The 27,481-nt window shown below is 38.7% G+C and overlaps 1 protein-coding gene across 2 annotated transcripts in view; it reads left to right on the forward strand.

Moving 5' to 3' along the window:
• Positions 1-27,481, forward strand: part of COLEC12 (collectin subfamily member 12) — a 104,480-nt gene that overhangs the window by 53,264 nt on the left and 23,735 nt on the right. The gene's annotated exons all lie outside the window — the stretch shown is intronic.

Raw genomic sequence — 27,481 nt, forward strand, 5'->3', positions numbered from 1 at the left:
TAACTCTTAGTATAAAAATATTTGTTTTTAAACATTTTTCTTATTGGAAGAGACCACGGTAGCTGGTCAAAAAACCAATGGAACACTAAATCAAACTTGGAGAATAACAATAAAATATATAATTGGGTTGACTGAATCTCATTTTCAGTTTGGACTGCTTTTCTTATTTCTCAGCTGGTTTTATTAGCAATGCATTTCTGTCTTAAATGAAGTACTAAAAAGAGTTTCTGGAAAACAGACTTCAGACTGCTGAAAGAACATTTAAGGTTCACCTCCAAAAGAAAGATATCTGATTTATATAAAACAGTTGGGGTTTTTTTGGAAGCTGTGAGGGTAGTAAGTGCCCACAGATTGTCTCAGAAAAGGAAAATAAGGAACATGGAAAAGAACCGATATTCTTTGGTTATAATTTTATTCGAAGCTAGATTTTTTAAATGTGATATATTAATGTTAATTGTTCCAAAATATATGTACTTGCATATATGAGAAAATTTGTTAGCTGTATATGTGAAATTCTTCTGGCCATATATGAAGGAATAATTCATGTTTGTTTTCTTGTTTTCTTTATATTGTATTATAAGCAACCTATTTATTATGTACAATTGTATCTAGTAGGGATGTACTTTGGAATAAATGGGTATAGTTTTGGGATTTGTGTGTGTATGTGTTTGTGTACACGCCTTTGAGTCAGTGTTGACTCCTGGCAACTGCCTGGACAAGTCCCTGCAGTTTTCTTGGCAAGATTTTCAGCGTGGTTTGCCATTGCCTCCTTCCTAGGGGTGAGAGAGAGTGACTGGCTCAATCAAGGTCACCCGGCTGGCTTTGTGCCTAAGATGGGACTAGAACTCACAGTCTCCCATTTTCTAGCCTGATGCCTTAACCCCTACACCAAACTGGCTCTCAGTTTTGGGATATGAAAGGATAATTCATTGTTTTAGTTTCTGTTGCTGTTTTTAAATGCTGGAGACAGTATAATCAGAAAAATTCCACATAATTACCATAATGAAATTTAACCAACCAAAAGTAAACAATATTTTGGCTTGTCCATCCTTTGCATAACAGTGAAATGTGATTTTTAGGTTTTTCCTCTTCAAAGAAAAAAGAAAGGTCTGTAAGAGGAGTTCTTATTATAGAAACTTTAGAAAGACCAACTTGAAATGACAGTCTGAAATATCTTTAAGCAAAATAACAGACTAAAACAATCAACCCCTTTTCCTTCCCCACAATAAGGGTAAGGAGCACAGTTTCAATTTTTACAATATGATATTCATGTCTTCTTACATATTACTTTGTAGATTTTCATAATTATTTTTAAACGTCTAAGAATTTCAACAGTACTTTGTATGCCCACCTCTTCAAAAGTAAGTTGTTTGTCTATTTATTTATTTAATTTAAATTTGTTTATATGGCCAAAGACTGACTAAAACATAAAGTGACTGCCAGAGTATCATGGGAAAAAGGAATAACTTTGAGGAACAGGAGGAAGAGCCTCAACCAAGACAGCAGTCAAGTAAAAGAAATCTGAGTCCGGGCCAGAACTGTAACCTGAGTAAGCATCTCAGGCAAAACCCTCCTAGTTCTCATGAAGATAAAGGGAGGGAGGAAGAAGGCACATTCAGACTTGCAAGGTTCTGTTACTGTAACCTTATAATAAAAATCCTCATTTAATGACTACTCATTCAGCAACCGTTCAAAGTTGATGACACTGAAAGAGTGGTACTTAACAGCTGGTCGTCAAAATTCCAGCCGTCCCAGCACCCCCATGATCACATGATTGTGATCTAGGCACTTGGCAACCGGCTAGCACTTACGATGGTTAGAGCATCCCACAGTCACTTGATTGCCATTTGTGACCTTCCCTGCCAGCTTCCCACAAGCAAAGTCAGTGGGGAATCCGGCAGGGAAGGTTGCAAGTCGCTTGGGTAAGTCTCCCATGTCTAGCAGTAGCCACCCCAAGCCTTGCTGCGGTCGCGCCACACCGCACCAGCTCCTCATGCACCCTCCCTCGTAGCAGCCACTTGCCTGCCTGCCAGCCTGCTTGCAAGCTGCCTGGGACTTGCAACTTCCTGCCGGCTTCCCCACTGACTTTGGTTGTTGGAAGCTGGCAGGAAGTTGTGAGAGGGTTCTTGCTTAATGACCCACAAACCTCGTTTGATGATGGCAACAGTGACTGCTGGGATTGCCATCATTAGGTGATGCAGTCACATGATATTGCCCTTTAGGCCTGCATTGCTTAGCAACAGAAATTCTGGTCCAGTTACCATTGTCAACCAAGGACTACCTGTGTTAACATGCATGACTTTGGTTCCCTAGTCTGGTTTATCCTGAAGGGCTGACACAAAGTCACCATACACCAACAGTGTGGGTTCAAATATTCTCCCAACTCCCATGGCTAGAAAAACAGCCATGTCTTCAAGGCTTTCTGAGAGGTGAGCAGTGTCGGGGCCAACCTAATCTTGAGGTTGTATGGTGTTCCAGAGGGCAAGGGGCAGTTACAGAAAAGGCACGCTTCCTGGTCTTACTAGATGACAATCCGTGATCGACAGGAACCAGAGCATCTCCCTCCCACTGGATCTAATGGGATAGGGAAGAACAATAAGGTGGTCTCTCAAACACCCTGGCTCCATGCCATATAGGGCTTTGTAGGTAATAACCAGCATCTCGAATTGTACCCACAAGCAAATTGGAAGCCAATGCAGCTCTCAGAGCAAAGGTGCAACAGAGGCATAATGAGGCATACCCATAATTGTCCCTGCCACTGCATTCTGGACTTATTTAAGCTTCTGGATATTCTTCAAGAGGAGCCCCATGTAGAGCTGTATTCAAGCTGAATTCTATCTGCATATTTTGCCCAAGTTGACACACTATCTCCAAAGGCCAAATGGAACTTTGAGAGGCTTGTCTTCAGCCTATCACAGTGTCCGTGATTCTTGATTGCTGTTATTACCATTCTTGATTGCTTTCACTTTTACTGCCATTACACAGCCACTATTTTAGTCCTTTAAATTAAATCATCTGTCCCAAAATGTCCATAATGTATATTCAGTGAAGGCCCATGTAACCTCATCTGAATTACAAAAATAGGTTGAACTACTTATTTCCAAATTTATAGGATTCTATTCTGTGCAAATGTCTATAATCTACCCCACAAACGTTTAGATTTTTTAAAAGTTAAGAAACAATAGAAGTATTATGTTTTGGCCTTAGAGAAAACAAAACTATCAACGTATGAAATATAAAAAGAAAATATTGGAAAATAGTGTAACTGGGGTGTTTCATTTTTTTTCATGGAATGTTGCTATGCAAGTTTACATTTCTGGAAGTTCTTTAGTTCTTTGTATTTTCGAGGGCATTGGAATCTATCAATAAATGGAAACAGATGCAAATTATTAACAACAACAACAACAATAATAATGTTATTTATTAAAGTTGAATGCTGCCCAACCCCCAATGACTGTAGGCAGCTTACAACAGTCAAAGAAATTACAATAAAACTGATAAAAGATAAAAGATGGTAAGCACAACAGCTGGATGGAATGAAGCAAGGGGTCTTACTCTCCCTCAGATCTTGGGGGAACTTCATTCCAGAAGGCAGATGCTGTTACCAAAAAGGCATGCTTCTGGGGTCCCGATAGATGACATTTAATTGAAGGAGCCCGGAGTACGCCAACCCTGTAAGATCAAATTGGCCGGGCAGATACTATGAGACAGGCAGTCCCTCAAGTAACCAGGTCCTATACCATGTAAAACTTTATAGGTAGCCTTGAATCGCACCTGGAAGCAAACTGGCAACTAGTGCAGCTCATGAAACAGTGGTGTTACATAGCCATACTGAGGTATGCCCATCACTGCTCACACTGCCATATTCTGGACCAGTTGACGCTTCTGGGTGATCTTCAAGGACAGCCCCATGTAGAGCATGTTGCAGAGTCAAGCTGCAAGGTGATTAGAGCATGACTGACTATCTGAAGCCCCCCCCCCACCTAGAAAAGTGTGCAGTTGGAGCACCAGATGAAGTTGTGCAAAGGCCTTCCTGCCCACAGCTGCCTTCTCTTCACACAAGGATGTATGATGTCTGCTGGGTTATATAATATATTTATATATAAATGTATTAGGAATGCTTGTGGTGACATTGGTGGTGTATTGGCTGGGGACACAAATTTATGTATACTTTTGTATGTAGGTTATGCCATGTTTTTGGCTGAGAACTTGAATTATTTTACAACAGATGTTAAATCAATTGCATGATGCAATGAGAAGTATGGACTTAAAAATTAATGCAACAAAAACCAGGGTAGTTGTATTTGTCAGGTAAAATTAATTGAACAATTGCAAGTTATGCGTCAGTGACAAAAGCTAGAGCAAGTAGATTATTGTGTATACTTTGGTAAAAAGTTACTAAAATGGGAAAATGCTGATAGTGGGTAGTAGTATATGGTCTGCAAGGAATGAATGTTTGTTGAAAGACGTGAAAATGGTTGTGTAGAAGAGCGTGCTTCTGCCTGCTTTGTTACAGTGAAATTGTAGAAGTTCATTCCTAGACTGATAAAGATTCAGGAGTATATTATGTAAACACCCAGTTGCAAGCTTTTCTATTATCAGTTAAAAGACCTGCCATCTCCACAAAACACAAGAAGGCAGTTAGAAAGGAAAAACAAAAACAAAAAACCCTCCACCCCTCTGAACACTGAGATATAGACATCCTGGAGGGAAATAGTTCAGCTGTGGGAATTCTTGTAACCCCAACACTTTCATCACTGTACTACTTGCTGTGGTAACAAAACAGCAAATAATATAATTTAATCATTATATAGCTAAATGTGTTATATATTCATAGATGATCTAGCTAATTTCCAGGGGTATGGCTTGGCTGACAGAAAGTTATTGTCAATTCAGTCCAACCTAGCCATTTATCATTTGTTTTGCATTCCTAGATCACCTGCCTATATCTTGATATTCCTGAAAACTATGCCCACTTTAGAATGCTAATAATTTATATGTGAACTGCAGAGTGATAATATTTGAGTACTTAATGCATTTTGCCTTTCTGTCAGCTTGCCTTATGAAGAACAGTGAGAAAATTCAAAGGAGGAGATAGTAAGGGAGTAATAAGAAAAAAAGTGTGAATGGATGGTGAGTGGATGAAATGCATGTTTAGGGATGAACTAAGTTGACAGATGGATGTGAGCTGCTGGTAGAATCAAGGAATCTAGGAAATAGTCCTATAGACTGTATGGAGAGAGAGCAGCATACTTACTATGGTTACTTTTAGGAACTGGAAAAGGAAAAAAAAATCAGAGCAAGGGGATGGAACACGCTGCCAGCATACATGAAGCACAGAGAGAATGCCAAATAGAATCCACCTGAGGGACATCTCAGTGAAAGACAAATACATTCTATTCAGCAAAGAAAAGGACTCATTTACACTATAATATTAATAAAATATTCACTAATATTTTCCTCTCTCCAGGGAGGGGGTTATCACCCTTTTTTCACTTAGGGACAGAGGATAGTTTTATGTATTCTATGCCTATGCAGACCTTCATTTAATACATGTGAAGAAAAAAGGCAGTGGGCCTTCCTGTGAGTAGTCAAATAACTTTTATTTCTCCCAGATTTACAGTTCTGTCTTAGTGTGTATGATGCATGCTTCTATTGGGGACACAGCACATACTCAGCTGTATTTTCTCCCATAGGTCAGAAGAAGCCACTGTAGTTAGAGGATATACCATGGTGCTTTGCTGACAGGGACTCCTGTGTTCATCTTGCCCAAATGAGCTAAAATATGGACAGTCCAATACCTTAGTAGGCCAAAATGAAAGGCCCTACACTTCTAGCATTTTCTAGTATGCTAACAATTAGCTCTGAAATGGTTAAGTTATGCAATTGAATATATTCATACAGACTGGATTGAGAGAACTCTTTAGGAATGCTAAGAATGTATTGTGCGTATGGTGATGGTTTAACCTTTCTTCAAAGAAACAGAGTGGTGGGGGTCCTGGAATGACAAAAGAGAGAAGCAGATGTTTGGAACATAAATTACATTATATCATTCCATGTTGTTATGAAAGAAATTCCTATCTTACCACCATTTTCAAAATTTTGCAGAACATTTTATTGTACTGCAGTTTTTACTCACAGCATTACTTCAAAATAATATGTGAAAATATAGATCTCTCTGTGGCTTTCTCCTTTGAGTTGCTTCTTTAAGGTTACCATTATCAACACTGAACATAAGAACAGCCCTGTGGGATCAGGGCAAAGCCCTTCCCAATCCAGCATTTTGTTTCTCACACCAGATGACTTTGGAAGCTCACAACAGGAGATTAAAACATGCCCTTCTCCTGATGTTCTGCTCTTTGGGACACATGCTGCCCCCACTCAGAGGTAACACTGAGTCTTCAAAAGTGATAGCCATGGGACCTGCCTCCCATGAATTTATCCAGTCTTCTTTTAAAGCCATCCTTGTTAAGTGCGATCACTGTTGTTTTATGGTAATGAGTAATGCATTATGTGAAGAAGCCCATTTATTTATTTGTTCTAAATCTCCTTCACCTCACTCACATTTTGCGAAGTCCCAAACTCTGGTGGTGCTGCAGACAGTTTTAAACTGCATGTGACAGAAGTTTCATGTAGGTTTTAGATTCGTGATATAACTGCTTCTTCCTCTATCTTTACTTGACCTACAGCAACTTTTTTCTTCCTTCTGTAACACACAGCCTACTGATTCTGTAGAGTCCTCGGTGTCTTTGTAATTGAATTACCCCTTCCTTGTTACCTTTGCCCTTCTGTGTTTTGCTGAGCCCCTTATTTGATCTTGTTATGTGTACATTCCCTATCTTAATAAATTTAGATTTTGGCCCCTTTCCAGTTCTCAGTCCAGCAAAACTGAACAACAATCACTTCTCACACTAAGACCGATCTACAAATTCTTTAAGTTCCTGAGCAGCAATTTTCTCTGCTTCCAGAATGGTTATGATTGGTTGATCAGCACCTGCAACTTCAGGGTCAGAAGTACAATGCAATGCAAATTCTGTATTCTGAGTAGAATTTGACACAGTGATCCAAAATATTGTTTGCAGAGAGATGTGTGTGAAAATACTTTAGTCTGCAGTTCTGGAGTTTTAAGTCCTGTTTGCTTTGGATAGAGAAGAATCAAGTATCAAATACTGACATTGCACAAGAACTAAATTTAAGACCTATAGCAGTTTGTTTGTTTGTTTTCTGGTAGAAATTTGGAGTTCTGTCAATCTCCTACTGACTCAGTGCTGCTGCTGCATTTTTAAAATAGTGTAATGTGAGTCAAAGGTTATGGCTCCTATGTTGAATGATCCCACACAGTCACACGTGCATATGCAACTCATTAATTGCTACCAGATAGTTGATGGCCTTAAACCATACCATGCTAGTTTGGACAAATGGCATTGTGGAGTTATTCAGTGCTTTAATGTTTGTTACTGCCTTCAGTCTATATACTACTAAAACTCTCATGTCTGTAACCTTCAACTAGGTGAAAGGGTGCATCATAGGGCAACAATTTTTGAACCAAGGAATGTCAAATGGGCTAAATTACAGAATGCATCCAAAATCCAGGATCCATGACTCCCGTGGTATTGAAATTTGGGAAATTTGTGGCCACTTCAGCACTGCTGTGCTGCAGTCAGTCCAGGTCACATGATTGTCATGGGCATATCCCCAACCTCTTTCCTGCCACCCTATGTCCCCTGCACCCAGTTGGCTGGCAGCAAGGCCGGACGAGCAAGTGGTGATTGGCTGCTTTGGAAATGAGGCAGAAACTTGAAATCTCTTAATGGCAGTGGGCCTTGAGGGAAGGTTGCGGGAGTGACTTGGATGCCTGCTGGTGAGGTAGGTTTGGCTGGGGGGCACCAGTGGTCAACAGGTGAGCCCTCTTCTTCCCTTGAGGGAGGGGGCCCTTGAGGAACACACCAGAATGAGGAGCGGGGGTACAATTTTCCTTGTGGTCCATGGCTCCCCTCAGCAAAGTGGCAGGCAGTTCCGTGGGTCAGCTGAGGTGGAGGAGGAAGCTTCACTGGGGCTCTCCTGAGGGTTGTGAGGGGAGGGCAAATGGCACAAGCCTCTATTATATGTGGAAAGGAAGAGAGGAAGGAGGGAGGGAGGGAAAGAAGCAAGGGAAGTGAAGAGAGGGAGGGAGGGTGGGCAAGGGTGGGAGGAAAAGGGAGGGAGGGAGGGAAGAAGGAAGCAAGCAAGCTTCCTGATGCACCCTGCCAGCTCCCCACAAAGTCAATGGGGAAGCTGGCAGCAACTTGTAAGTCACACTCTCACATTCCCACTATTTTTTTGCCCTTGGTCATTCTGTTTCTCTGTTTAGATAAGAAAATATCTCTGAAATGGTGACCAACAGGTCATGGGTTGTCTAGTAGGTTGTCCAGTACACTATAAACAGCAAAGTAGCAAACACAGCATGGCTTGTCCTTTGTTGCTTTTGCAACCTTTCCCTACACTCATAAGAATCGAAAGGAAGCAAGGAAAGCTTCAAAAATGGAGATTGGCAAGGATATTTAGATGTCTTTGCAGTTACAAAGTCTGCTGGTTATAGAGTCTGCTAGTTAGGGACTCTTAGGTAAAGAACCAGTGGCTGCTTGTTCTTTATTCTGCTTGCTTCAATTCAACAGGCTATGGCAAAGCATTCTGGAATGTATTGTAAAATTCTTTAAAATAGCCCAGCAGGGGAAAGGTCTGTCTTCTCTATTAATTCTTTAACATGTCAAAGATTAATTTTTTTTAAAAAGTTTTAAAAGATACATGAGGTATCTTCAGGGTTCAGTTTGCTCTATCACATTCAAAAGAATGAAACACCGTCCAGACAATTAGCAATTATATGAATGGCTTTTAAAAACTAAAAAGCAAGTGTAAAAATCAAAAACAATCCTTCCCTCCAAATTCCTGCTGTGTTCCTGATGTACACTGAGATTGTAAGAAGCTGCAAGGCTCAGTTCCCAATGAAAGCAACTCCCATTGAAACCATTTAAGGTTCAAAGAAGGATTCATTTATTGAGGACTAGTGTACAGTTCTAGGGCATTGCTGGGACTAAAATCCCACACGCGCCAAGCTCAATTTAACCCTTTTCCCTTTTGCCTCCCCGCTTCTATCCCATAATCCTTCTTGTGCATGCCACTGGGTCTCTCCCAGTCCCACACTGGTACAACCTTGGGCATTCCTGAGAAACAGATGACAGTCCATCTGCGCCTAACGGTTCACCTTCTAGCTCTTTCCCCCTTCCCCCTTTCTCTTGTAATGGCAGAAACAAAGCAAGCAAACTAGCAGGCTGGTCTAATTGATTGCGAGGCTTCTGACAGATCTGTCAGAATCTGTCAGTATCTGACAGAGATACCTGATTTTTGAGGAAAGGAGGTCCTTGTTGGGCCAATAGAAACTTTTCTCCTGATGCAAATAACAAGCACAGTGGGGCTGGATCCAGATTAGGTCCATTGTGGGGAGTAAGGGTTAAAACCATTGCAAGTCATACATCAGATGCTGATGGAGTTGAAAGATGTTGGAGTAGTATGTCACATCATTCCCATCATGGTCTAGAGCTTGTTCCTAAATTATACTGGTTTATAACTCATTAGTTATATGCTATGGGGGGAAGACCTGTGGCTGTCCAGATGTGCCAAGTGCAACTACCAGCATCTCTCACTGTAGTTGTATTGTTTGAGACTGATGGGAGTTACCATCCAGCAAATCTGGCAACAGACTGTCATATCTTGCTATATTGGTTAAGAAGCCAGAGACCCTATTCTACCTGTGTAGGTTAGGAAAAAAACACAATACAAAAAATAGAACATAACAAATATTAGTTCATTTTGCTTTGAAACTGGTATTTTCTGATGATAAAAGAGGCTTACTGAAGTTGAGATTTCCTTAAGGCTAAAAAACTAGCAGTTTTCCATTAATTAAACATTATTCTCTACTAAAGGGGGGGCATTTTGTCATGTTAGACTAGGATTAATTTGGAATTAATCCACATGGGCTGAATTATTTATTTCTGCACTAATATAATCATTGATATTGTCTTATTTGAAAATAAGGTAGATCCTTAAACTTCCTAAGTGACATGAAAAGAGACAATGTTAGATGGAATTTGGTTAAATATGACAGTTGAAATTATGTCTGCATGGAGATTTTAAAACCTCTGTGATAGTCATAGTGGCTTTAATCCAGTGCACAGGATTTTAAAAATGTATCAGCTGCAAATCATATTATTTTTAATATTAGGTTGTCTTGCTAGTACTCAAGGTCATAGGACACATAGCAAAGTCACACTAATTTATTTAAATGATTACCCTTTACAATTTGAAAATAAACCTGATAAACCTTTGTGCTGTTCTAATTTTAATTTAGGTATTGTTGAGATATAATTTGTTAGAGTGAGAGAGGAGATAATTTAAAACCTTCCTGGCAGACTCATTTTTCCCAGGGGTTCCAGGAAAGATAATTATGATAGACTTCTGACAGTCAGGTGGAACCTCCTGGCACCTCCCACCTAGTTCCTAGTCCTTTCCCATAGCTTTGCTCTTAAGCTGAGTTTTAGGAAAGTACAAAGGATAATGCTTTTGGATTTTCTGCTCAAAGCCCAGAAATACAGAACTTAACAAACACTGTGCCAGTTCTGAAATGTAAGGGTTGCTTTATAGTCAGAGAGTTATATACTTGGGGAAGGTTTTAATGAGAAATTCCTTTATAAAACCAATAAAGACCAATCTGTACGTATAAAATCTGTACGTTCATTTTCCATATTGGGAAATGAAAAATACAGACAACACAACAGAATGCATCAACAGAATTCTCAAAATCAGTATAATTAGACTAACTAAACTATTGACTTGTTAGCACCTTGAATAAGGTCTTTGGTTTCAGTAGATGTTCGCTGCAGAGATGGCTGGAGAGAGTTATTTTAGGTCTCCTGTTTGGATGTTCATAAGCTTCTTTCTTCTTCATTCTTTCTCTTGTCTTCTTTTTTCTTCTCATCTTTTTTTCCTTGAACATTTCTTAGACATATCACTTAGAAAGTGATAGCCAAGCTCTCTGGGGAGACTGACTTGTCTAGTCAAAGACATGCTCCATCTATGACATCCTGAGAGGCCAGCAAATCAGATTATTTATAGGAGCTTAAATCCACCTTTCTAATGAATCTTGATGGAATTAATTGCAACCCAGACTACCAAGTAGCAACTGGCAAAAACAGTGGCTTTTTGGAGCTACTATTTTATAATTAATAGCTTCCTCTTTCTCTTTTGTTAGGGTTTGCTAACCCTAACCCTCTTTTATTTTGAAAATGGAAACTGCTTACACTTGTCTAATTGTCCAAGTAGTCTTCTGCTTACTTGAAAGATCTTGATATATATTGATTATGTATTTCCTGGCACAATTGCTTTCTTCCCTGTTTGTTCAATACTAGAGATTCAAAATGAATTTGTAAGTTGCAGTAAGCAAAATAATTTAGTTTATAATGCCTAAATCATCCTACTGAAATTGATGAAACTCTATGAGATTGAGTCTGCTACTCAACTTTGTTTTGAGAAGGAATAAATTTGGACAAAGAGGAGATGTGTGTTTTTGAGAATGGATTTTTTCCCATCCATGCATATTCACAAGTGTATTTGATGCTGCTGCAATGAATTTTGCGAATTTGCCAATATGATACAAATCTGACTTTTTAAATACATAGTATATATACCAAAATAACATGGCAATCTTGACTGTTGAGAGAATGGCTATTTTAATGGAACTATTAGTGAAATTGATAGGTGTGTATGAATACACACATGTTTTGGGGCCACCTGCTACTTCAGACCAAGAGAACTCTAAGTAAAATTAATTCATGGCTTTTAAGACCTTTAAGAGCTTAACTGTCTGAACAGAAGACCATAGGGGTGACTGACAAACTTCCTGAACTTTATTTAGTGCTTTGCAGCTTTATGGCATAATTTCACACACCCTGACACTCAGTACACACATGCACACACACACACACACACAGTGAGAGACAGAAAGTTAAAAAGCTGTGAAGTGATTAAACGTGACAGTGTAGGGAAACCCTTGAAAGAAAATTCTGGTCAGTTTTTCTCCTTCATCTGGTGTTGCTTCAGGTCACAGAGGTCCTGTAAATAGCTCAGTCATGGCTAATTCCTCAGCAGGCTTAGCATGTGGTTTGAGTTTGCAAAATGATTCAGAAGCATGCTGTGAGATAGCTACTGATAACAAGCAGATGTGAAGTGTGCTTTTCAAAAAGAGGAGGTACGGAGTGCAGTGGACATTTGTGGGATCTGATTTGAGTAGGTATGGTATAATTCCAGTTATAACTGCTTTTGGCACTTAGATAAGCTTTAAGGATAAAAGGAGCATATTCAAGAAAAAAATCTTTCTCCCTTTTCCTCAGGATATGCATGTTCAAAAACTGTATTTGGATTCAGATAAATGAGTCTGTTTTTTATCCAATCTCATGACATCTTGAAGATTTCGATTTCATGTAAAAAGTTGGTTCTTTTTCAATTATATATTGAAGCATTTTAAGAATATTATAGGTCAACTAACTTTTAAACATCGAAAGGAATTCAGTATATTTTAAAAGTCAGAAAAAGTATTATTTCCATTCTCACCAAGCTTTCTAAACATGTTTTTTTTTTGTAATTTCACTGAAAACAAACTTCGTTAGCTATGCTAACTGAAGACTTTCTACTGCATTTGTGCTGCATTGTCTCACAATATGCCAGTGTTTTTCAACCTTGACAATTTTAAGAGGGATGGACTTCAACTCTCAGAATTCTGGGAGTTGAAGTGTACCCACTTAAAGTTGCCAAGGTTGAAAAACACTGCAGTATACTGTTGATTAACATCCTATAAAATGGAACATCTCCACACACTGTATTTCTCACATTTTCTGACATGGGAACCACTGAATAAACATTCAGAAAATGCCTAATTAAACATCCCTAAGTTACCCTTTGATAATTATTTTGGACTACTTCAATTATTTTATGTAGCCCATGCCATATAATAAAAACTCTTAGCATAAATTTGCTGATCAGGAATGTCTTTAGGACTAAGGGGTTAGGGACAAGTGGATCTCCAGCCTGATGAAGCCCTGCTTTTAGGTAATCATCATCATATTTCCTATTCACACTTTTCTTCATGAATTGTTTGTGCAAGAACACTGTTCCATGTTTCACAACACATGCAAACTCAGTCAATAACTCCATTTGAAACCTGTTTGTCAGTATTCTTAATGTTAATACTTACGTTGCTACTTTTATTATCATATAGTTAACCACTTTATAGCCACCTATTCATTCTTGGCAACCAGGGAGACAGGGAATGAGGTGGTAAGTAGACTCTAGCCCATGCCTGTGGGGAACCTGCAGTGGACCTCCTGGTGGACCTTTACAGACCACCAGTGATCTGTCAACCACACTCTGAGAATCATTGCTATAAAGGGTTAATTCTGTATTATTTAACAGCATGTTGTCAGCCCCACTAGGTAGACCGCACCAGGAAATCAACTCCAAAAGAAGACTAGAACTACTTTTATTGAGATTGGCTATGATAACAGAAACTAACAAGTCTGATTATGGTATACCTCCTTCTTCTTGTACCCCAATGAAGCAGGGAGGTGTCTGCTTGAGCCACTTCCAAATATAAGAAGTCCTTAGGTTATGACAGGCCTAGCCCAAGAACAACAAAGGAAACAGTCCAGCCAAATTCAGTTTATTTCATTGCTTAGACCATATAGACAGAATCTTGCCAGACTAAATTTGTACTATTGTAACCTAGTGGATATACGCTGGGAAATTCTAGGGAGTGGCTATTCTAAATCTCTTCTGCTTCCCATGCTCCTGCTCCAGGCTATGCTGTCTCTTGTCTCGCCCCCGGCATGCACTCCCTCCTTCCTGAGAACTTGGTTCTCTTTTGCATTCCATCACATCACCTCCCCCTTCGTAGATACATTCCATCACAATTGAGACTGGAATTTCCATTGCTAAGTGATGTGGTCCTAAAGCATGATGTCACATGAACTCATCCATTAGCGATGGCAATCCCTGCAGTCCCGGTTGTCATCATAACCCGAGGACTGCATGGGTCGTTAAGTGAGGACTTCATGTGACCATGTCATGGGTAGAGACAGGAAGCCAGTCAAGCAAGCCATCAGGTGAGAGCTGCGGGTGAGAATTATGGGCAGGCAGGCACTACAGAGTGCGGGTGGGCAGGCAGTGGGTGCAGCAAGCAAATGCTACGGAGTATGGGTGAGCAGGTGGGTGCCACAGGTGGGTGCTATGGAGTGTGGGCAGGCGAGTGCCACAGGCAAAAAAGCAGGGAGAGCAACTTGTGGGAGGACTTGCAACCTCCTGCTGGCTTCCCCATTGACTTTGCATATGGGAAATTGGTAGGGAATGTTGCAAATGGCGATCAGGTGACCATGGGATGCTGCAACCGTCACAGTTGCGAGCCAGTTGTCAAGTACTCAAATTGCATCACGTGACTGCGGGGATGCTGCAATGGCCGCAACTTCAAGGGCCAGTTGTAAGTCTCCCTCATTCAGCACCATCATAACTTTGAATGGTCACTGAACAAGTGATCATAACCCAAGGACTACCTGTATTATCTCATTTCTCAGACTTAATATATGCTTCAGCCCCTTTTGCCTAGGTAACAGTTTTTGCATATTTCCGCCAAGGTCATCTTCCTTACTCTCTATACATGTTGCATTTGCAAATGTTTTAAAAACCAATGAATGCCTTAGCATCCATGCATGTTTTATCCTCACATATTGGCATAGTTTGTTGATTGATTGATTGATTGATCGGAAATGACTCTGGACGGCATACAACAATAAATAAAACAACAAATATATAAAAACAATATATCAAACAATATATATTATGAAAATATAAGAAATCATTATTAAAAATTAAAATATCTTAATTTTTATCAAAATTTAATTTTGATAAAAATTAATTTCTAATTTTGATAAAAATTAAAAATATGTTTGATATCAAAATGTTTGATAAAAATTAAATAAATTGATAAAAATATTTTTTCATCTTGATAAAATGTGTGAATGTAGCCTATAAGTTCCATCTGCCTACACCCATTCTTTATTATACCTCTCTCACATTACACTCATTTATTATCTTTATATCTCTTCCTGCACTCTTTTTATTGCCTTCCCCACAATTGATATTTTAGCCAGTTTGATGTAGTGGTTAGGGCACCAGGCTAGAAACTAGAAGACCATGAGTTCAAGTCCTGCCTTAGGAACAAAGCCAGCTGGGTGACTTTAGGCCAGTCTCTCTCTCTCAGCCCTAGGAAGGAGGCAAGGGCAAACCACTTTTCAAATGTTGTTAAGAGAATTGCAGGGACTAGTCCAGATAGTCACCAGGAGTCAGTACTGTCTTGAAGGCACCCAAAAAAAAAAAAAAACCTTCTTGGAAAAAAAAAAACGTAGTGCTCCTGAAGTGCTGGAGTTGATAATGAGTAGAAAATAATTCATTTGTTTTATAATCTGGACCACTGAATAATGGGATTATCCTTAATTCCTCAAATTAAAAAGTGGCACCCCTAAAAGATCCTAGTCACATCATACTTAATTGAATGTTTACATTTGATGAACTTTATGTAAACATGTATTAAATGGCTGCTCTAGAATTTAGTTCTAAGGAAATATGTTAATTTAGTCTTCTTCATTTCCAGTGCCATAACACAATGTAATCATTACATCTGGACTACAGTATGTTAAAAGGAGTAAATTACTTCAATGGAATGGATTCTTTAAATTGTCACAAACTAAAGGATTGTGTAAAACAACTGCATAGATAGATAGATAGATTACAGTAATATATGTATGTATGTATGCTTTGGACGGCCAATATAAAAAAAGTTCCCTACGAGCTAGACTGTTCCCCTATAGACAAGGGGCTATTGAGACTACAGCTCATGTCCTGTTCTGTTGTACCCTCTGTAAGGATTGTAGGATTTGCCTTATACAGTGGGGCAAAAAAGTATGTAGTCAGCCACCAGTTGTGCAAGTTCTCCCACTTAAAAAGATGAGAGGAGCCTGTAATTTTCATCATAGGTATACCTCAACTATGAGAGACAAAATGAGAATAAAAATCCAGAAAATCACATTGTCTGATTTTTAAAGAATTTATTTGCAAATCATGGTGGAAAATAAGTATTTGGTCACCTACAAACAAGGAAGATGTCTGGCTCTCACAGACCTGTAACTACTTCTTTAAGAGGCTCCTCTGTCCTCCACTTGTTACCTGTAGTAATGGCACCTGTTTGACCTTGTTATCAGTATAAAAGACACCTGTCCACAACCTCAAACAGTCACACTCCAAACTCCACTATGGCCAAGACCAAAGAGCTGTCAAAGGACACCAGAAACAAAATTGTAGACCTGCACCAGGCTGGGAAGACTGAATCTGCAATAGGCAAGCAGCTTGGTGTGAAGAAATCAACTGTGGGAGCAATAATTAGAAAATGGAAGACATACAAGACCACTGATAATCTCCCTCGATCTGGGGCTCCATGCAAGATCTCACCCCGTGGGGTCAAAATGATCACAAGAATGGTGAGCAAAAATCCCAGAACCACACGGGGGACCTAGTGAATGACCTGCAGAGAGCTGGGACCAAAGTAACAAAGGCTACCATCAGTAACACACTATGGTGCCAGGGACTCAAATCCTGCAGTGCCAGACGTGTCCCCCTGCTTAAGCCAGTACATGTCTGGGCCCGTCTGAAGTTTGCTAGAGAGCATTTGGAGGATCCAGAAGAGGATTGGGAGAATGTCATATGGTCAGATGAAACCAAAGTAGAACATTTTGGTCTAAACTCAATTCATTGTGTTTGGAGGAGAGAGAATGCTGAGTTGCATCCAAAGAACACCATACCTACTGTGAAGCATGGGGGTGGAAACATCATGCTTTGGGGCTGTTTTTCTGCAAAAGGACCAGGATGACTGATTTGTGTAAAGGAAAGAATGAATGGGGCCATGTATTGTGAGATTTTGAGTGAACACCTCCTTCCATCAGCAAGGGCATTGAAGATGAAACGTGGCTGGGTCTTTCAGCATGACAATGATCCCAAACACACCGCCCGGGCAACAAAGGAGTGGCTTCGTAAGAAGCATTTCAAGGTCCTGGAGTGGCCTGGCCAGTCTCCAGATCTCAACCCCATGGAAAACCTTTGGAGGGAGTTGAAAGTCCGTGTTGCCCAGCGACAGCCCCAAAACATCACTGCTCTAGAGGAGATCTGCATGGAGGAATGGGCCAAAATACCAGCAACAGTGTGTGAAAACCTTGTGAAGACTTACAGAAAATGTTTGACCTCTGTCATTGCCAACAAAGGATATATAACAAAGTATTGAGATGAACTTTTGATATTGACCAAATACTTATTTTCCACCATGATTTGCAAATAAATTCTTTAAAAATCAGACAATGAGATTTTCTGGATTTTCCCCCCCCCATTTTGTGTCTCATAGTTGAGGTATACCTATGATGAAAATTACAGGCCTCTCTCATCTTTTTAAGTGGGAGAACTTGCACAATTGGTGGCTGACTAAATACTTTTTTGCCCCACTGTAACTCCTTATCTGGTAAAACACCTGGAAAATTCTGATCTCTTTTATGTACAATTGTTGTTATCAGATTAGTATGATTTAGTTTTCTTGAAATTTTGTTATATTGCCTATGGTTTAGAATAAAGAAAAAGAAAAATCCTTGTCTTCAAAATTCTGATAACTCTCTGGGATATTCCATGAATTATAACAAGAGGAAAAGGTTCATAGTGATTAATTCACATACTCCATTCTTTAGAACCTGGATTAAAAGTTGTTTCAGATATTATTTCAGATTGATGGCACTCTCAAAAAGGGGGACGCTCCAGTAGATCTTGTTGAATAGCGGTGCAGTCAGCCCAACTTGGCAGTTGTAGTAAAGCAGCAAGTAACTGCTGTTTTAGAGTCCCCACCATGGGGGCATTCCTACATGAAATGCACTTAGACCAACTGGGAAAACATGAAAATGTTGGGTTCTTCTGCTACTTGACATATATTAAGCCAAGAGACTTGTGCAGATGGGAAGATTTCATACAGTGCAAACTTCAGAATCTGTTTTGAAATAACAAACTTGATACGGGAATCAGTACAAAAATGAATTCAAGAAACACCTAAAACCAGTAGGCCATGCTAGGGCCAAATAGTTGTTCATGGATGCTGCTAGTCTTGGCTGCTTTTGTGAGTATTTATAACAGTGAAAAAATGGTGCATGTTGAAGCTTTTTTTTTAATGGCTGTAAGCTGATGCTCAAAATGGATTCAAGGTGCAAATTACATACAGTAGTATCTCTTTTCTAATTGCAGATACCAGTCTGAGTGTTCATACTCTGTGAAGTAGAAAAGAAATTGTGTGTGACTCTGCACTACTACAGATGATTTACCCGAAAGTGTATTTTAACCTCTAAGCAAGTATGTCTTGCTGCAATGTGAAACCAGTACTCACTTGTACTAATAAGGAAATGCTAGTTCACAACCTGTTTGCATTATTCAATAACCCGAAAGTTTGGTACGGTTTAGGCAATGCCAAAAAACACTATGAAAAATAAATGTGGTCAGAAAGTTCACCCAGTAATTTCTAGTGTGAGAATAAAACCCCAGAGTACACAAAACATAATCTTTACCAATATATAAAATATTACCTAATACAATCGATAACATCCAGAAGTTCAACCAATGTTATTTTTTTCCCTTCTACCTTCTCCTAAGATTGCTTCTCAAGCCAGTCTCCTCCCAGTAACAAGATAATCTTTTGAGATGTTATAGAAGAGATGTGTTAGTCTATGGTAGCTCCCCCCCCCAAAAAAGGAGGAATCTCATGGCAACTTTTCCAACGAATGCATTTCATTAAAAGGCAATATAAACCCTACATCACTCAAGCCACTCTGCATCTGTTGAAGTGAGCTGCAGCTCATGAATTCTTATGCCTTTTAATAGCATTTGTGAGACATAGGGAGGGACTGCCTGCAGTTGTTCTGCTGCCATCAGGCAAGTGTGGAGCTTAATTCACAAGCATCCTGGGGTTGGGCTGCCAAAAGCAGAGAGCTCCTTTTGCAGGAGCCTTTTGCACATGGCAAAAGTGATTGTTAAGCGATCCACAGTCAGTCATCTTTTTCCCAGTCTGAATTTGAGACATCCAGCTAAATAAATGCAGCACTGGGAGGACATCTGTACTCGAAGTCATGGTCGCTTACATTAGTAAATGGTATTATTGGCAAAGATTAATTGGAGTCATTCACTCTGTCATTACAATAGCCAATTGTTGGGTGGTATATGGGGGGGGGGATGTTACTTTTACATTGCTACAAAAAGGGCCTAGGCTAATTTATATTTGTAGATTCACATTTGAAAGAATCATTATAGTTCAAGTGGTAATGCAATGCACTTAGTGGTGAGGAGGACTTTGATCAGATGACCATTTGCTAGATCTCCAAATACTAACTCTTGAGGTGCAATTTGTGAGCTGCCCAGAGTTGTGTTTAAGATGGGTGGCCATTCAAATATTTTAAATAAATAAATTTATTTTGAAGTCTGCTCTTTTTTGTAATGGATTTAAAATGAAATTGAATGGAAATGGACACAAAAATATATATTTTAATAGAGAAAGTGGGATATAAAATTCTTAAATAAAGTATCAGTTTCTTTAAAAAAAATATACACCATACTGTACTTCATGAAATCTAGCATAAGCAGGCTGAAAATAAGTTCTCTGTAACAAAGATGAGGTTTACATTTGTTTATTTTAGAAATAATTAGCACAGTCCTACATCCAGATACACAAAAGTACTACTAAATTCAGAGAGATCAATGGAAGTTTACTTTCAACAGCAGCCCTTTAGAATGCAATTTGTACGTAGATAATATCTAACAGAAAAGCAATTAAATGTGTCAAGTATTTATTCTTCAGAAAAATAGAAGATAAGATTGTTTGTTAGCATTTTTTTTTTTGGCAAATTGTTAAAAACCTTGGTTTTCTCCCAGGCCTTGGGTTAGGATGGTGGTCAATCCCCTTTGGCTTTTGGTATGTTTTCGTCTTTTTGGATTATGGGTTGGCCTTCTGGTCAGTTGTATTCTCTTTCTTTGGTAGATGCTGTTTTCTTTTTAATTCTCCTTTAATTGTAAGCCACCCAGAGTCACTATGGAATTAAGCAACCTCAAAACTGAAATACTGTATTTATTGGTGTATAACACGCACTTTCCCTCCTAAAATTTGGGGCTGAAATCCTAGCTGTATGTTATACGCCGATATGCATGTTATACGCTGATGTATAAGCCCCTGTATAAGCCCTGCGGCTTCTCACCTCAAGCGGCAGGGCTGGGAGAGTGGAGCCTTCATTTGAGCCAGGGCTGTAACCGGGGCTGCAACTGTGCGCTTCCCACCTCCTCCTCCAATTGATGGCACTTAAACCTTTCCTCCTCTGTTTGCAGTCTTTAGTAACATCACCTGCGTGGTCTGGCACTCAGTGTGTCAGAGCAAAGTGCTGGCGCTTTGCTCTGACTCATTACTACATGCCGGACCGCACGGGTGATGTCACTAAAGTACCACGAGCTTCCCTCCTCTTTGCAGCATTCTGGTGTGTAATAATGAGTCAGAGCAAAGCGCCGGCACTTTGCTCTGATACACTGAGTGCCGGACTGCACGGGTGATGTGAAACACTACTTGTTTCAGTTTCTTAAACCTACCAGTATCCCTAATGGAATCAAGACAAAAGCGTTTAGCATATACAGCTGGTTTCAAGTTAAAGGTTGTGGAATATGCTGAGCAACATGGAAATAGGGCTGCAGCAAAGCATTTTGGAGAGCCACCAACAGAATGCACAATACGAGAGTGGCGAAAAATGAAGAAAAGATCAAGACATTATCAAAAACAAAATGCAGTTTCCACAGCGATATTGCTAAATGGCCAAAATTGGAAGAACAGGTAAAAGAATTTGTACTTAATCAAAGAAAAGCTGACATTGCTTTATCAACAAAAATGATAATTATTCAAGCAGTGAAAATCAGCAAAGAGTTACAAATAAATGATTTCAAAGGGTGAAATGGTGCCAAAGGATGGCATCATGGTGCCAAAGATTTATGAAGAGGCATGAGCTTTGGATGCAAACAAGAACCAGGATTGCCCAGTGTATGCCAGACGATTATGAAGAGACGCAGTTAAGCAAGATATTGTTATAAAATCTTTAAGAAATGTGGCATAAGCAATGCTTTGGATGGTAAAGAAGATGAACTGATGTATGAAGACAGTGACGGTGAAAGCAGCAGTGTTTAGTTTGATTTTGAAGATAGCAGTGAAGACGAAGAGTTTCATCGTTTCCAAGATAGCAGTGATTCTGATTAAAATTTTTGTAAAAACTTATAATATCTAAGTTTTTTTGTTCAAAGAGGTGCTTTTTCTTTCATATTACATATTTACCTTATAAGTGGTATAAATATTAATAAACAAAAAGTTCAGAGCTCCCTTTATTTTGCTTCCAAATCATTTATTTTAAATTTAAGTTTTTTTACTCAAACTTCCTTTTTAAAATTAAGTTGCGTGTTATACGCCTGTGCATGTTATACGCCGATAAATACAGTATTAAATTAAATGACAGAAAGAATTTTAGGTGAATGTTTAGTGAACATTCCCCTCTAGGTTTAGAACGTAAATTAATTAAAGCTAAAGCTAAAGTTAAAGCCACAAGGAATTTATGGGTCATAAAAGGTTGACTTACTATTTGGAAAAGTCCACATCCATTCCTACCGAACAGAAACACATAAAATGCCAGGGCATCCATGATGAACTGTGGATGAAGAAAAGGTGTGTAATATTTTTGTAATGTGGCCATGCCTGATGCAGCCTTTCTAATAGGTATGCAGCAATCATTTGTTTTGGTCACTGTGTCTTGCATTAAGTATGTTTGGTATTCAGCAGTACTTTGGGCAGATAGCTCCAAGCAGCAACACATGTTTATATTTCTGTTTCTATCCAAAATGTCTATATGCTACTGCTATGAATAAGATTTTAATTTAAAAAAACAACTTAATACAATCAGTCCAGTACACAAAATTTAAATCTGTTGAAATGTATGATTTATCTTGAAATCCTTAAATACTTTGAAGGCAACTCTTGAAGTACAGAATTACAGAGTAGAACAACTATTTGGTTGCTTCTTCAGAAATCTCTGATGCTCTTTAGGGGATAAATTCTAGATCTTTGGATTAAAGGAAATGTACACAGCAATATATTAATTTGTTTACTCAACTTGTGAGTGCCAATAACCAGGGTGCTTAAGTAAACTTACAATTAAATATAATAAAAACTAAGGGTGGCCATAAACCACTGTTTAAAACATGCACCTAAAATAGCAAAACAAGAAATACCCCAAAAGACTTTTGTAATATTTATTTGTTAAATGTATATCCTGGCTTTTGTTCAGGAGCTCAAGGTGGGGTACATAGTGTTTCCTCTTCCCATTTTTCCCCACAACAGCACTGTATGATAAGTTGGGCTGAGAGAGAAAGTGACTGGCCCAAAACCACCCACTGAATTTCTATGACTGAGTGTGGACTAGAACCTGGGTTGCCCCAGTGCCACTGCAGCTCTTTAACCACTATGCAGTGTTAAGCCACATGGAGGCATAAAAATATTTCACATGTTAAAGGGACTGAGAGAATAAGGAGAACTCTGCCTGATACCAGAAGGGTCCACAAAGTAGGTGCCAGGTGTTCCTGTTAGCCTACAGCTTGTCTTGGCTTCTCAGGTAAAAGCTGTGATCTAGGAGGTGAGTTTCCTTGTCCCCTGTGTGTCCCAATAGAAAATGGAAGCTGATCAGTGCTGTCCAGGAGCTTCAGTAGTCACCATATTATGCTGTCATAATGCATTATAAAGAGGGCTGCTCATGAACAAGTTTCAAATATTACAGTTACAGAGAGACAGTAACTTATGGCATAAGCACAGTTTTTTCATAGAAGTGCTTGGTCCCATCCCTGCATCTCTCACTACAAGAGTATTTGCGGGGTGTAGTTAAAAAAGTCAAGATGGCAGCTGCAATGATGCAACTGAAGTTCTGCCTGTTTTTTTATACACGTCGTGTGTGATGCTCCTTTTAAAAAATGGGCAGAGCTTCTATTGCACTATTGCGACCATCGTCTTGACATGTTTGGTCATACCCTGTGGACACCTCTGACTCTGTTAATGAAGTTTGCTTTTTAAGAACACAACATTGGTATTTTTAAAAAAGCTGATATAGCAAAGCTTACCTTTTAAATTTTTCCTTTGTCTTAAAGACCTACCTCTTTCTATATGTACTGGGAAACTAATTGTTGTGTACTGTATTTGATTCTGTTTTCCCTCCCCTGTGCAGGTGGCTTCTTTACTGTGGTTTTACTTGTAATTACTTGTTTTTAACCCTTTATAAGACATGCAGAGTAATTGGGTGGGTGGGAGGGAGGGAGGAAGAAAATCGGCTCCAGGAATTAGAGTCTTAGTCCATTTTTGTGGCTAGATATACTGCTATAACAATTTGCCAGAAAATGAACCATAAACAGTTTTCAGGTTTCTAACGTTTTGAGTATGCAAACACTCTAGGTTCTTGTTTGTTTGTGTGTATTTATTTTCCCTTTTTGCAATTGTCTTCTTTTTCTTGTCACTTAAAATATTTTATTTTGTAGTTAATCACAGTATGACATTGTTCCATTTAATTATATGCCCATGGCTGTTGAAGTGTGTAATTAGGATTTTTGACAATTCATTCTATATCTCTGAGCCTGCAGTGAGCAAGAACAAAGCCATAAGCTAAGTGATTGGGTTATAAAAACAATTGAGAAATTATGATCAAGCTGGATAATGAGGATTCTTTACCTCTTTATGAAAAGGCCTGTTGGCTAGATTGGAGTTGAAAAAATATCCTGGAGGAAGTAATGGCAAACTTCCATACAGTTGCCAAGAAAACTGCCTGGCTGTGTCCTTAATAGTCACCAGAAGCCGAGAATGTTCAAGACAGTCTTTATTTGTTTTGTGTACATTGCATGCAATCAAAAATATTTCCTTTGTTGAAACCCTTTGTTGAAAATAACGGCATTCTTTGTGGATTCTTTATTATGTCAGATGCTAAAGAAAGGATTAATGAAGACACGTAGGTGATGATTGGATGATTTTGTGAGAGATGTTTCTTTTCCCCTTATAGGCACATTTGAACTAATACTTTCAGAGGTCCTATAGAAATCCAGAGACCTAGATAGCTATGCTGTGCAGGAAATGTATTTACTTACTTACTTACTTACAGTTATTAGCTGCCCAACTCCAGGAAGGTTCTACAGTAGTTAACTTTTGCTAAGGAGCTCTTGGTAGCATGGCATTTCCTCTGGCTTTAGCAGAATCTCCAGAAAATAGAGAGTCTACCCTTCATGCTCTAAACCAGTGTTTCCCAACTTTGGCAACTTTAAGATGAGTGGACTTCAACTGGGAGAAACACTGCTCTAAACCCTAGAGGTTCAGAAAAAGTTTTTTTTTCTCTCAAATAACAGTATCACTTCATACTTCACACTGATGATCTCATTTGAAAAAGTTCCTCTACCACATCACAGTTCAGAATGCTTTTAAGTGAGATTCTCTATCTTTGAATGGGATCTCATTTAATTTGGAAAATTACAGTAGGTGCAGAAAGGAGTGAATTAGTTTAAAAATTAAGGCTGCAATGGGTTTAAGAATTTGTGAAGATACTGTATCTTAGATGTTCAGCAGAAGTACTGTTTCAGAATTGCTTCAAAGGTAAATATTTTGACTGTTCTGCAGCCTAAAATTTAATCCTTAGCAGAGGTTATCAAGCTTTTTAGGCAGTGGACAGCAATGCATTATTTTGCCTGAAGTTGTGAGTTCTAATTTTAAAAAAATTGGAAAAAAATAAACCACTGAAATCTTAGAAGATCTCATGCAACACAAAAACCTTTTAATTGTTGGCCACCTTCTGAGATTTTCAGCCATTGTTTTAGTGTTCATGGGTGACACCTAGTGGTGTCATGTGTGCTCAAAGCACTGTTTTTTGAATCTCCAAAATGGTTTCTGGTTTAAAGGTAAACTTAATATAACAAAAGAGAAATTAGGAAAATATCCTAATGCACTTATTATTTAATAACTAACATGTTCTCATGTATTATAGACACTGGCAGGAGCTAGGAGATTAATAGTTTATACAACTATGGTCTCCGAGCTCCTTCTGGCTAACCAATAAAAACAATTAAGCTTTTCAAACCTTTCTTTCAACTAGATTAAGTCTTGATAGAGCGGTTACAAAGATGTAACTATAGAAACAAAATCTTTACTTACAATGATTTGTTGCTATTTATTGTAATGGGTTGGATAGTTCATATTTTGTAGGAAGTTTCAACATATAATTTGAAAAATTTTGTACAGTTGAATTGTGATTAACAGCTCTGTACTCCACGCTTATAGCTTCCCAGTAAGGGAGAAAGGAAGAAATTTTACCTTGGGGAAGAAATAATAGATAAGAGATGATGGAGCAGTTTTATTAACTATAGATTCTATCATCCCTGGAATTAACCGATGCTGCATGCACCATCACCTGCTAAAGAGAATTTTATTTATTTCAAACATTTCTGTACCATTTTCCATTAAAAAATCTTGAAGTTTTGTTTTTTTTTAAATCAGTGAGTGTTTTGCTTGTCATTACCTTTTTGCTACCTTGATAAAGGTAAGGCCAGACTGACTGTTTAGATTTGGGTCTTACCTGGAGATCAAAGTGAGTCCCATTTCAAGAGTACTTTAGATAATTATACCTCAAGTTTTCTTTTTTGGAAAGATAGGAATAGGTTTTTCACTTAAGATAATAAAGAAAAAGCTTGGTGAAAAACTCTTAGCAATTATTCAGTAAGAAAAACAACATAGGATTACATTCAAAGTCCCAATAAAGGCTCTTGGAATTACTGATGAGCCTTACTAAAAAAAAAAAAAAAAGCAAAAACATCTTTTCATTCCTCAGTAGTAAAACTGTTTATCTGTAGTCTCTCTCCCGCCCCAAATCTGCAGATGGAGACCCCCATTTGAGAACAAAGTCCCCAGTCACTGGAATGTAATCCAAGAAAAACAAATACTACAAAGGCCAGTAACAGGAGGGTATCTTTCTAGCTTGTTTTTTTGTGACCATCTTGGCTGCTGGGGAAAGGGGGTCCCCAAAATATGTGTATCAGCTGGATCCCTTTGTACTAAGCATCGGTCTGTTTAGCCAGATGTCTTCCCAACAGTGACAAAGAAAAAACAGACCTTGCATTATAATAAGCCAGGAAACAGAAAAGTGTGTCTAGTGAAAGAAGGCCCATTGTACCCCATCTGATATTTATTAAGGGTTGTTTAAGTCAGTAGGGAGAAATGTGCAGCATCCGGAAGTGACCCGGACTCTCTGGTATGTTCATCCAGTGACAAAAGTTTGGAAGCAGCCCATCATTAAAGCTGTGTGCTCAGATTACATAATGAAGAACTCAAACCAAGGAACTAACACAAACAGATAAAAGTCCAATGCAGACTAAACTCGGTTTTGCATAATTTAGCACATGATCCCTTGAAGAACATGGAATACTCTTATGAACTTGAAACTACTAATGAATACTGGGAAATTCTCAAGAATACAAAATTCACCGTACAGTTCTTTCCTCCTAACGAAAGCTGCCTGGGACTCCAGCCCTCCCCAGTTTCACTTTCATTCCATTCATTTTACTTAAATTTACAGAGAACTGAGAAGGTTCAGTACTGGGATATTTAATTTTAATAGGAGCAAACAAAAGTAACATCAAAAACCATGAGACTATGCATTTGTAACTGGAAGAACGCATACTTTTTTTTTTATCCCGCCTTTATTATTTTGATAATTAACTCAAGGCGGCAAACATACCTAATACTCCTTCCTCCTCCTATTTTCCCCACAACAACAACCCTGCGAGGTGAGTTGGGCTGAGAGAGAGTAACTGGCCCAAAGTTACCCCACTGGTTTTTCATGCCTAAGGCGGGACTAGAACTCACAGTCTCCTACTTTCTAGCCTGGTGCCTTTTGTGCCCTATTGCAATTTAATTGGACAAATTAGCATATATTCAGTTTCCAGAGTTCAATACCATTGTTTTTAATTGGTCAATATTTCTTTTAACTGTTAGGTAAGTGGTTAACTTATATTTAGAATGCTTTAAGTAGAACAGAAACTTTTCTGAAAAGCATAATTCTATGTAAGACCCATAGAATGCACAAGGGTGTTTCTTATTTCTAGTTGTTTGAATCAAAATCCTTATTCAAAAGATTTTTAAAAATATTTTTGTGTCTAGTGCTTATTTATTTAAGAACCTGCATATTTTAACAGCAGTGTAAAGGATAGTATTTTACCACACCTTTTTAGGTGAAGG

The sequence above is a fragment of the Python bivittatus genome, unplaced genomic scaffold, assembly GCF_059951505.1.
Source record: "Python bivittatus isolate LINGU-HERP-01145 unplaced genomic scaffold, Pbiv_v1 ctg000840_np1212, whole genome shotgun sequence".
Lineage (NCBI taxonomy): Eukaryota > Metazoa > Chordata > Lepidosauria > Squamata > Pythonidae > Python > Python bivittatus.